The 11234-nt window shown below is 47.1% G+C and overlaps 1 protein-coding gene across 1 annotated transcript in view; it reads left to right on the top strand.

Moving 5' to 3' along the window:
• Window positions 1-211: 211 nt before the first annotated feature.
• LOC311520207 (C-type lectin domain family 4 member F-like) overlaps window positions 212-11234 on the top strand; it is a 49956-nt gene continuing 38933 nt past the window's right edge. The window contains exon 1 of the mRNA XM_084627506.1: window positions 212-385. The gene's annotated coding sequence lies outside the window, so the exon portion shown is untranslated. The remainder of the gene's footprint in view (window positions 386-11234) is intronic.

Raw genomic sequence — 11234 nt, 5'->3', positions numbered from 1 at the left:
CGAGTTCAACGGCAATCAATCAGAACTATGCAGTACAAACGTTCAAGTTAACATCAAATTAACTCAGCCCTGGTTAAAAAGAAATCCTGCGTATGTAACCCATATGCCTAATAGGGAGATATCTCTTTAAGAGACCCATTGCGGGGTGGTGGGAGTGAGTTGTGCCTGGGTCATTGTTGCTAGACAGATTAAGCAATCCACATCCAGAAGCTTTTGGAATTGGGGGTGTTAGTTTTGGGTCTGCTCCAATAGAGTCCCTGTGGCTGGGGTCAGATTCCAGGAGGGCGAGCAGACAGGGCAGCTGCTTTGCAGGGGACCATGTGCCCTGGGTGAGCTGGGGCAGGAAGCAGGCTGGTGTCCTGAACTCTGAAGCATTTTGCAGCAGGTTAGTGATATTATATACCCTCTAACAGGGAAGCCTGGGCAATGCTAATTATAGCATGGGAAATTGGGAGGGGAAAATAACTTCTATTTTAATTGTATGTTTGAATGTGGTTTTGATTTTAGCCAAACTGTTCTAGTTACATTGTCTGAACTAGCCTGAGCCACCAGCTGTTCTTTAACTGTAGTAATGGGGAAAGAGTCATTTCTAGTTTGCTAGGTTTCAGAGTAACAGCCGTGTTAGTCTGTATTCGCAAAAAGAAAAGGAGGACTTGTGGCACCTTAGAGACTAACCAATTTATTAGAGCATGAGCTTTCGTGTTTGTATTTTCTTGTAACAGGGGTTTCTTGAAATCTGTACACGTAACTGGGTGGTTGGTTAATCAGTTCGCTTACTGGCTAGGTGACTGGGAACTTTCAGTTTCCTCTCCCTGTGTTTCTGTGGGGACTGAACTGTTCAGGTTTTAATTTGTTTTCTTTATTTTTGTTTATGTATAACTGTGAAGATAATGTCTGTGGATTATAAAATAGCCATGTTACGTTGTTAAAATTCTTTGTTTCTTTATCATAAGATGTTATGAAGTTATTTAATTAAATTAATTTCTTTCGTTCTTTTTGGGGAATGTGGGGAGGTTGACCTGTGCTGAAAATCCTTAGAGCTTGAACTCTGGTCTCCAGCTACTTTCTATAGGAGCTGGGTTGTTTTTTACGGCATCGGAGATGGAAAATGAAGTGAACTCTAGCCCACCCAAAGGTTACAAATTGATGCCCGAACAGACAGGAACTTGAGGATTGCTCAGAGCTCACCTCTGAATTCTTTTGAGGAATATTGCAGCAGTTAGTTATAAAAGAATCTGGTGTTATTGAATATTATTGAATTTGTGCACTGTGTTAATATTATTAAGATCATGGAAACTTGCACACAGTTAGGGTTAGATCCCTATGGGACCATTTTGGTCAGTGATGTGTCCCCTGTTGATAGTACAGCAGAAATTAAGAGGGCTGTTAGAATCTTTGGTCATGTGACTAATATGAGGCGGGTGAAGGGAGAACAAAAACATGATTCTCTGTGAATTTGAAGGAATCAGGGATATTCTGTGCATTCTGACAGAGGGTTCAAGACTGAGACACAGGCTGTGGATACACCCATCAGTGACAGACAGACTAGGTGGTTAACAGATGCTACACCAATTATAGACCGAGGTCCAGTAGAAGCCTTTACTCCTGCTGTGCGTCTCCCTCCTGACATGCAACATCTTTTGTTAGAGAGAGTGCTGAAATCTGCCAATGAAACTGTGACTGATGTGAAATTTAAATTGAAATGTTTTTTGGGTCATTCACCCAGACCCAATGGAGAAGTAGATTATCCTGCTTGGCGAGCACAAGCCAAAAAGATGATGGAAGACAGTAAGATTTCTGACAAAGTCAAAAGAAAGAAGATGATCGAAAGTTTATTACCCCCAGCATTGAAGGTGGCCTTAGGAGCTGGTAGCAAGGCATCTGCTGTAGAATGCTTTGATATTTTAGAGAAGGCATATGGCTTAAGGCTCAATTTTCTGAGACCCACCAACACACTAGAGAACTACCTTCTGTGTAGCTGACTACACTACACACATTAGCCCAAGAAATTTTGGAGGCTGGTGGGGTAAAAGATACTGAATTGGACTCTTGTATACAAGATCAATTTTTCCGTGGTTGTTGGCATGAATCCTTATTAAATACACTCTTATTAAAAGGGATTAATTGTAGTGGTAGAAAAAAGAGCATCTCTTACACCACACTCCTTTTTGAGGTGAGATCCATTGAAAGGGAGCACTCTGATAAACAGAAGAGAAAACTTCAACAAGAACTAGAAGAAAAAGTTTAGAGGGAGGTTTAGGTTGGATATTAGGAAAAACTTTTTCACTAAGAGGGTGGTGAAACACTGGAATGCGTTACCTAGGGAGGTGGTAGAATCTCCTTCCTTAGAGGTTTTTAAGGTCAGGCTTGACAAAGCCTTGGCTGGGATGATTTAACTGGGAATTGGTCCTGCTTTGAGCAGGGGGTTGGACTAGATGACCTTCTGGGGTCCCTTCCAACCCTGATATTCTATGATTCTATGATTCTAAAAAGGAAGGCCATTGAGCAGGAGTAGTTTGCAGTTGATAAAGGCATATGAAAATCCTCCCATGAAGAAGTCACTGCACTAGACTGGAAGGAGAAATATCTGCAGGGTGAGCAGCAGTTGCTAGGACTGCAGTTGACCCAGCCAAGTTCTGAAACGTCCATTTCAGACACACAATTTACTCCTCAAAGACCCAAAGAATTTAATAAACAAGCAATACCAAGATTTAACAAAAGAAATACTTTATGTTTTAAATGTGGGCAAATAGGACATTTTCAGAATGAATGTCAGAATTCTCCTAACCCCAATGTAATACATGAGCAGCTGACTGGTACACATTCAAATCAGAGCAAGTTTGAGCCAGGAAGAAAAGAAACTAACAACTCTCAGAGCAAGGCTGCTAGTCAATGGGTTCAGGAGACAGATGTTACCCAAATGGGTGTCAGTGAGGCCATCCAGCAGTTAGTGGGACCTGCTTGTCATGGCTATGTATACCTAGGTGGAGTAAGGAGTACCTGCCTAATAGATACTGGTTCTCAAGTTATTTGCATATGTGAAACGGTCTATAATGAGCATTTATCTTATCGAAAGTTACAGTCAATTGGCAGTATACTTCAGATAGAAGGGGCAGGAGGGCAAATGGTTCCATACCTGGGATATATAACCTTGAAGATACGATTCCCAAAGTTTGTGTCTGGGACTAACAAACAACATGGGGTACCAGTCTGCGTTTGTCCAGACTAACGTGTGAATCAACAAGTGTCAACGCTCATAGGCACCAATGGTCTGAATTCGTAAGTGGGATTTCATTACCAAATGAGTGGGCTGAAACTTATAATCAATTTTTACTCAGTCAGAGGTTACAGCAAGAAGCTGACGGTGGGCTAGCAGTTCTTCCTCAATTTGTTAAAATCACTGGCTCCAGTGTGAGAATAGGAGTACATGTCAAAACCTTAACAAGGAAGGATGTCATATTGAAACCTCACTGACATTGGGAAGGGGCAAGCAGTTGAGTGGATAAAACCAGTGCCAACCCAGGTTTCAGCAGCTGCGACTGAAGAGAGAGATGGTGTCATACTGCCACTCAGCTCTGAAGGATCAGCTCTCAGTGCTGCTGAGAAGAAAAGGATTGCTGAGACTTAAGGAAGGAAGCTTATAAGGCTTTTGCTGTTCATGATCTAGACTTTGGAAGAGTTTCAGGAGTGACACATCACATTGAATTCACAAATAATCTCCTTTTAAAGAACTAGAAGGGTTTCACCCTCAGATTTTGAAGATCGACGTCAGCATCTATGTGAGTTGGTGGCCCTTGGAGTGATTCAGGAAACATGTAACCCATATGCATCACCTGTGGTGTTGGTGTGTAAGAAGACTGGAGCTCTTAGGACGGTGGTGGATTATAGAAAACTGAACAGCATAACCAGAAAGGTTGCCTATCCATTACCCAGGACAGAAGAAACCTTTGCCTTATTGGCAGGACCTAAATGGTTTTCTATATTGGATCTAAAGAGTGGATACTATCAAGCTCCAGTAGAGCCGACTGACTGTCTGAAGACAGCCTTCACTACACCGTTTGGTAATTGGCAATTCAAAATGATGCCTCAAGGTCTGACTAATGCTCCAGCTACTTTCCAACGAATGATGGAACGTGTTATGTCTGGTATGAATCTCACAGAAGTTGTAGCATTCTTGGATGACTTAATCATATTTTCAACCACGTTGGAACATGAGGAATGTCTCCTACAAGTTTTGAGAAGACTTCAGGAATATGGTTTAAAACTTGCACCATCAAAGTGTAAATTATTTCAAACTTCAGTGAAATATCTCAGTCATATCATTTCTCAAGATGGGATCTGTCCAGATAAAGAGAAAACTGATGCTATCATCACTTGGCCAGTTCCAACTACTCTCAGAGAACTTCGTAAATTCTTAGGATTTGCTGGTTATTACCGACGATTTGTAGCAAGGTATTCTATTATTGCAAAACCTTTGAATTCTCTTCTTGCTGGTGGCCCTAAAGGAAGTAGATGGAATAGAAAACAGCCACTTGAGAGTAGATTGGATGCAGCTTGCCAAGAGGCCTTTGAAACCTTGAAACAAAAGCTGACTACTGTACTCCTCCTTGGGTTTGCTAATTGGAGGCTACCATATATTCTGCATACTGATGCCAGTACTACTGGGTTAGGTGCAGCTTTGTATCAAATACAGGACTAATGGGAAGCCACGAGTTATCGCTGATGCCAGTAGAGGATTGAGCAATAGTGAACGCAATTATCCAGTTCACAAGTTAGAATTTCTAGCCTTGAAGTGGGCGTTTTGTGATAAGTTCCATGGTTTCCTGTATGGAGCCCAATTTAAAGTAATGACTGATAACGACCCTCTTACTTACATCCTGAAGACTGCAAAGTTGGATGCGGCTGGCCATAGATGGGTGGCAGCCCCGTAGGGTGACCCGAGGTCCTGATTTTATAGGGACAGTCCTGATATTTGAGGCTTTTTCTTATATAGGTGCCTATTACCACCCCCCCCATACACACACACACACTGTTCCGATTTTTCATACTTGCTATCTGGGCACCCTACAGCCTTGTCACTATATAACTTTGATATCATTTATAAATCTGAAATGCCAGTCTTGATGCCGATGCTCTTTCTCGGTGACCGCATGGTATTCCAGGGATAGCTGTTTGCTTTTCTGACTGCCGCTGCACACTGCATGGACGTCTTCAGAGAACTCTCCACCATGACTCCAAGATCTTTCTCCTGATTTGTTGTAGCTAAATTAGCCCCCATCATATTGTATGTATAGTTGGGGTTATTTTTTCCAATGTGCATTACTTTACATTTATCCACATGCAATTTCATTTGCCATGTTGTTGCCCAATCACTTAGTTTTGTGAGATCTTTTTGAAGTTCTTCACAGTCTGCTTTGGTCTTAACTATCTTGAGCAGTTTAGTATCATCTGCAAACTTTGCCACCTCACTGTTTACCCCTTTCTCCAGATCATTTGTGAATAAGTTGAATAGGATTGGCCCTAGGACTGACCCTTGGGGAACACCCCTCTCCATTCTGCAAATTTACCATTTATTCCTACCCTTTGTTCCCTGTCTTTTAACCAGTTCTCAAACCATGAAAGGATCTTCCCTTTTTTCCCATGACAACTTAATTTACGTAAGAGCCTTTGGTGAGGGACCTTGTCAAAGGCTTTCTGGAAATCTAAAGACACTACATCCCTGGGATCCCCCTTGTCCACATGTTTGTTGACCCCCTCAAAGAAGTCGAATAGATCAGTAAGACATGATCTCACTTTACAGAAACCATGTTGACTTTTGAGCGGAACATAAATTGTTGCGCTAGGCCAACGGGGACTGCAGGAAGCGTCATGGGCTGAAGGATGTGCTGGCCACCACTTCTCACAGCCTCCACTGGCTTAGAGCGGTGAACCGTGGCCAGTGGGAGCTGTGACCGGCCGAACCTGCAGATGCGGCAGGTAAACAAACCAGCCCGGCCTGCCACGGGGCTTACCCTGGCGGGCCGTGTACCAAAGGTTGCTGATCCCTGATATAGCCTGTGTGATTCACTTCCTAGAGGCAGGTTATAGACCAAAGCCAGAGGAGGAAAAGAAGGAGAAATATGAGACTCGGTTATATTTATGGGAGTGGTCCAAACTTTTCATTTCAAATGGGGCTTGTACCGGAAAGCACAACGGCAATGAGAGAATAATCCCTATACACATCGGGATAGAGCACTAGAAGGCATCCATGATGAAATGGGTCATCTTGGGACTGAGAGAACTTTGGAATTAGCTAGAGACCGATTTTATTGGCCTAGAATGACCAAAGCAGTAGAAATAAAATGCCAAGACTGTGAGCGCTGTATTAGAAGAAAAGCTAGAGTGGAAAAAGCTGCCAATCTTATGAACATTAAATTATATGCTCCTCTGGAACTGGTTTGCATAGACTTTTTAACCTTAGAGCCAGATGCTTCCGGCACTAAGAATATTTTTGTGGTGACTGATCATTTCACTAAATACGCTCAGGCTTATCCAACGAAGGATCAGATGGCCAGAACGTGTGCTCTGGGAGAATTTTATCACGGGAGAGGTGACACACACATATTCCCGTACACCTCTCTCACACGACCCTCACTGCCCGGCGCTCTCCACCCTCCATGCCTGGCTGGGCCCCCGGGACAGACCCACCTCTCCTGGTACCTGCTGCCACATCTTCCCGAGGCAACACATGGCGGGGGACACGCAGGGTCACATGTCCCCCCTCCCCAGATTTCTGCCAGGGTTCACACCAGAATGGGTCCAGCAGCAGCCATTCTGCACTGTGTGGGAGGGAAGGGGCAGGAGCTGCTTTCAGCTGCAGGGGAGGTGGGGGGAAAGGGATGACCTGGCCTGTGTCTTTGCAGAGCTCGTGGCACCTTAGAGACTAACCAATTTATTTGAGCATAAGCTTTCGTGAGCTACAGCTCACTTCATCGATGAAGTGAGCTGTAGCTCACGAAAGCTTATGCTCAAATAAATTGGTTAGTCTCTAAGGTGCCACGAGTACTCCTTTTCTTTTTGCGAATACAGACTAACATGGCTGTTACTCTGAAACTTTGCAGAGCTCATCTCTTCCCCCGCCCACCCCCTGGGGCTGGAAGCAGCTTGTCCCTTCCTGCCCGCACAGTGCCGAAAGGCAGCTAACACCTCCAGGCTGCTGCTGGCCACCGACAGAACCCACCTGCCTCCTGTCCCCCGGCTACAGCACGGGCAGGAAGGGGTTGGGCCCCAAGGATGCATTGTGCACCACGGTCCAGGGAACCTGACTGCAGGGGCTTCAGCGAACCCGGCCAGAGCGGTGGCTCAGCAGGGGATGGAGCAGCCCCGCACTGGTTGGTGGGGAGGTGAAGAGGGTGCTAAGCCCCTGCCCGGGGGGCTGCTGTGGAGTCTGCAGGGTTGGGGCACAAGCAGGCTAGAAATCCTCCCCTCCCCCGCCACTCCAGAGCTTAGCTGAGGGGCCGAGAGGCTTCCCCGGGCCAGCGCTGGGTGGGGATTCGGCACAGGGAGGGCTCGGCTCCTCCTGGCCAGCGTCCCGGGCCGGAGGGTCTTGGGCTTTCCCGGGGCACCCGCCCAGCCAGAGGCGGTGGGGGAAGGACGGAGCCTGCCAGCCAGGCTGTTGGTGAGCTGGGCGCGCCGGCCAGGGGCTGGCTCTCCGCACACTAAACGGGGGGATACGGAGCAGCAGCGGGGCTGGGGAGGGGGCGAAGGGCAAAGCAGGGAGAGGACAGCCAGAGGGGGAGCACGTAAAGGGCTGAAGGGTGGCAGCAGAGGTGACAAGTAACCGGCCGGCACCTCCCTGCACTCACCATACACCGCAGCACGCAGCCAGTGCCGGTCGGAAATGAGACTGAGAGCCATCACACAGCGGGGGCTGCGCTGATGGACCGGCAGGGAGAGCGCCCGGCCCTGCACACTGCAGCTTTGCCCTGCCACCAGCCTGGCACGCCACCCCCATTGTTGGCCACTGGACCCCACCACTCACCACTGGTAGGCAGGCAGCTGGCGAGCAGGGATCCGGCCAGTAGCAGGACCTGCCAGTACTGATGTGGGGGAGACAGAAAATATGGGACAATTTGCCCATTTTTAAGAAAAAGTCGGGACACCTGCATGGGAGCCTAATTGCGGGACTGTCCCTTTGAAAACAGGACGTCTGGTCACCTTGTCACAAGCCAAGGGCCGGGAGCTGGGAACTGCTGATTTTTAATCCTGCCTCTGTATGCCTGGGGCCAGTCGGTTCACTCACCAGGGAACTATTCCTGTGCTTAAAGTTATGCACATGCGTAAGGGCTTGGGGCCTCAGCGTGCTTCCTGCTCCCACAGAAGTTAATGAGAGTTTTGTCCCGGACTCCAACGGCTGCAGGAACAGGCTTTTAAAAAGGGCCGCATCAGCTGCAAAAGCGCAATTATCTGTGAGCACTGTGAGCTGCCAATTTCTCTACAAACTACAACCCATAAATCACAGAGGCCGGGGCTCCCACAGAAAGGGAATTGCAATCAGCTGGCCGGGCTGTGTCTCAGGCTGAACCTTGATGTGTCTTAGACTGTATCTCTGAAGCGCGTCCTGACCGTGCAGTGCATTCTGCCAAGTAGTAGCTGGTTCTCGCAAGGTTTCATTGCATTTCTACCAGCCACTCAGTCCAGAGGCCATCATCTGAGAACTGCACCCCAGGGGAACACTCACCATCAGACACAACTCCTCAAGCCAGGACAGTGCAATCGGCCAGCCAGTCTGACCTACCACTGACAGTAGAAGTGTGGCTGAATCTCATGAGCCATGACAGAGCTGGTTACATTTTTAACAAAGACTGGCTTAGTAGATTAACACTCAGTTTGGTTCCAAGTGGCTCATGGGGAGCTGTTGTTAGTCATTTTGGACAGCTGCTGGGCATCCATGAAAATGTTCACAGATCCCCAAAGTCTCCTGGATTTTATCAAGGCTGAAATTCCATTCGGCAAGTCAAGGGGCCAGGGAGGAGAAATGACACCATGTGACTCAAGTGACCAATCATGCCCCACAGATCGTTGGGCGCTGAACCAAACAGGTCATGAAGGATGCAGTGGATGAAATCTGTTTGTGTAAATAATTCAGTGAATCTTCACCTCTAGATTCATAGAAATCGGGGTCCATTTGCTGCCCAGAAAAGAGAGAACTCAGTGGTGAATATTCCTAATGAGTCATTCAGCCAGCGCTAATCAATAGCATCAAATGCCACCTGGAAAAACCATACACTTAGCAGCAAAGCAATATGAAACTTCTGTGCTGAGCCCTGAATCCAAGATGAAATTCACCAGATCTCAGGTTCCATTAGAAACTCAGGGGGAACCGGGCTAGGACTGAAACAAACCCTGCCATGATTAAAGGAGGAGCTGATCCAGGTGGAAACCATGGTGGGATTCTGTGCCTTTGCTTGATTTTGGCCCCAAACCAGGTGAAATGGGGTGGTTTTAGCCATCTGGCTGCAAGATTTTCAGTTCACTCAAAACAAAACAAAATGGGGGTTAGATCCCATATGAGATGAAACCAGAAGAGGCTCATGCAGCTCTGCCTTTATGTGAGGTTGTCAAAGCACTTTGAAGATATAAATGATTTAATCCTGCAGGGGAGTAGGGAAGTTTCACGAGCCCCATTTTACATATGAAGGACACTGGGGCACAGAGAATTCAAGGCCAATATTTTCAAAAGCATCTGTCTGGGGTGCTCTGCACCCTGCAGCTCCCATTGCACCCCGAGTGAGTGAACACTAGGTAATCTAAGCCTAAGTGATGTTACAAAAGGAGCTGGAAAGAGAACCCAGGAGCTCTGGCTGCCCAGGTCTGTGTGATCTAACCATTAGACTGATTGCCTTCCTTTCAGAAATCCACAGGAACTAGGGGAGGGAAGGGAACCTGAAATTGCTGTGGCCAATCAATAATGCTGTACTCGTGCATGTCCAGTTTCTCTGCTGCCATATGATGGATTTTAAAAGCAGACTGAAATGTGGATTTAAACCACGAGGAAGGTAAAGGGCAGCTGATTGATTATTCAGTCTTTTCAAGAACCTTTGACAGAAAAACACAAATGAGAAGCTGGCTGAAAATGAGATGCCAGCAGCTGCCAAGGTCTGGCTCTTCCATAATGGAATGATTAAAACATGCCGGAGCGATTCCAGAGACGGAGTCACAATGCAACCTATCCAGGAGGATTATCACAGCAAGCGCTGGTTAGCATCCCTCTACCTGCCAAGCAGGGACTGGATTGCAGCCCCAAACCCTGAGGCAATTTCAAAATATCTGATTGTGGCACGAAATAATGTGCATGCAGGACCAAAATATGGCTCGCCTGATGTGGGAGGGAGACCGTGAAGGAAGCCATTTCGGCTCCCCGTGCACCTGTTTTTGATATGTGTGCATGTAACTACCTGGTGCGGGCGTAGGACACATCCCCACTCCCCTCCCCCACCTCATCCACAGAGGATATGGGCAGGGTAGTCAATAGGCGGACTGTGAGCCAAATCGGGACCACCAGATGTTTTTGAACCTCAAAATCTTTTTATTTACTCATTATTATTGTTATTATTTTAAAAATAATTTTCTCTGGAGTCTGGACCATGACTATACCATGAGCAAGAAATTTGGACCTTGACAAAAAAATTGACTGTCCCTGGGATATGGGTCTGTTACAGCTCTCAGCTTGAGAGCCTGGCTGGTTACCACAAACTTCAGCCATTCATGATCTCAACCGTGGAGGTCCCTGGGTCGATCTCTGTGGTTGGCCGGGATGGGAACTGTCATAGGTGGGCATCTGGGTTTCACAAAGGTGCTGAGCACCTGTAGCCCCCATGGAATGCAGCTGGGACTGTGAGTGCTCAGCCCCACTGTGAGTCGGGGATTAACCCTGGGCTGGAAGTCTCTCAAAGAGCATTAAATGCCTTTATTAGGGAAAAGTCAGTGGGAAGTGGCAGCTCTGACATCCTGTTCCATTTATTCCTGAGTCTATTCCTGCCCTGTCCAAGGGCTGTGGAAGGGAACCAAGGGGTCCGGACTGAGTGGGGTTCTTGGGTGGAGTTTGGGGACAGTTTAGCAAACAGGGTGCCCCCACCACACTGGTCAGTGTACTGCAAGGGTCATAGAACATAAGAACGGCCAGACTGGGTCAGAGCAAAGGTCCATCTAGCCCAGTGTCCTGTCTTCCGACAGTGGCCGATGCCCGATACCCC

Source organism: Lepidochelys olivacea (genome assembly GCF_965140295.1).
Source record: "Lepidochelys olivacea isolate rLepOli2 genome assembly, chromosome: 4".
Classification (NCBI taxonomy): Eukaryota; Metazoa; Chordata; order Testudines; family Cheloniidae; genus Lepidochelys; species Lepidochelys olivacea.
This window is presented reverse-complemented; position numbering and strand designations above follow the sequence as displayed.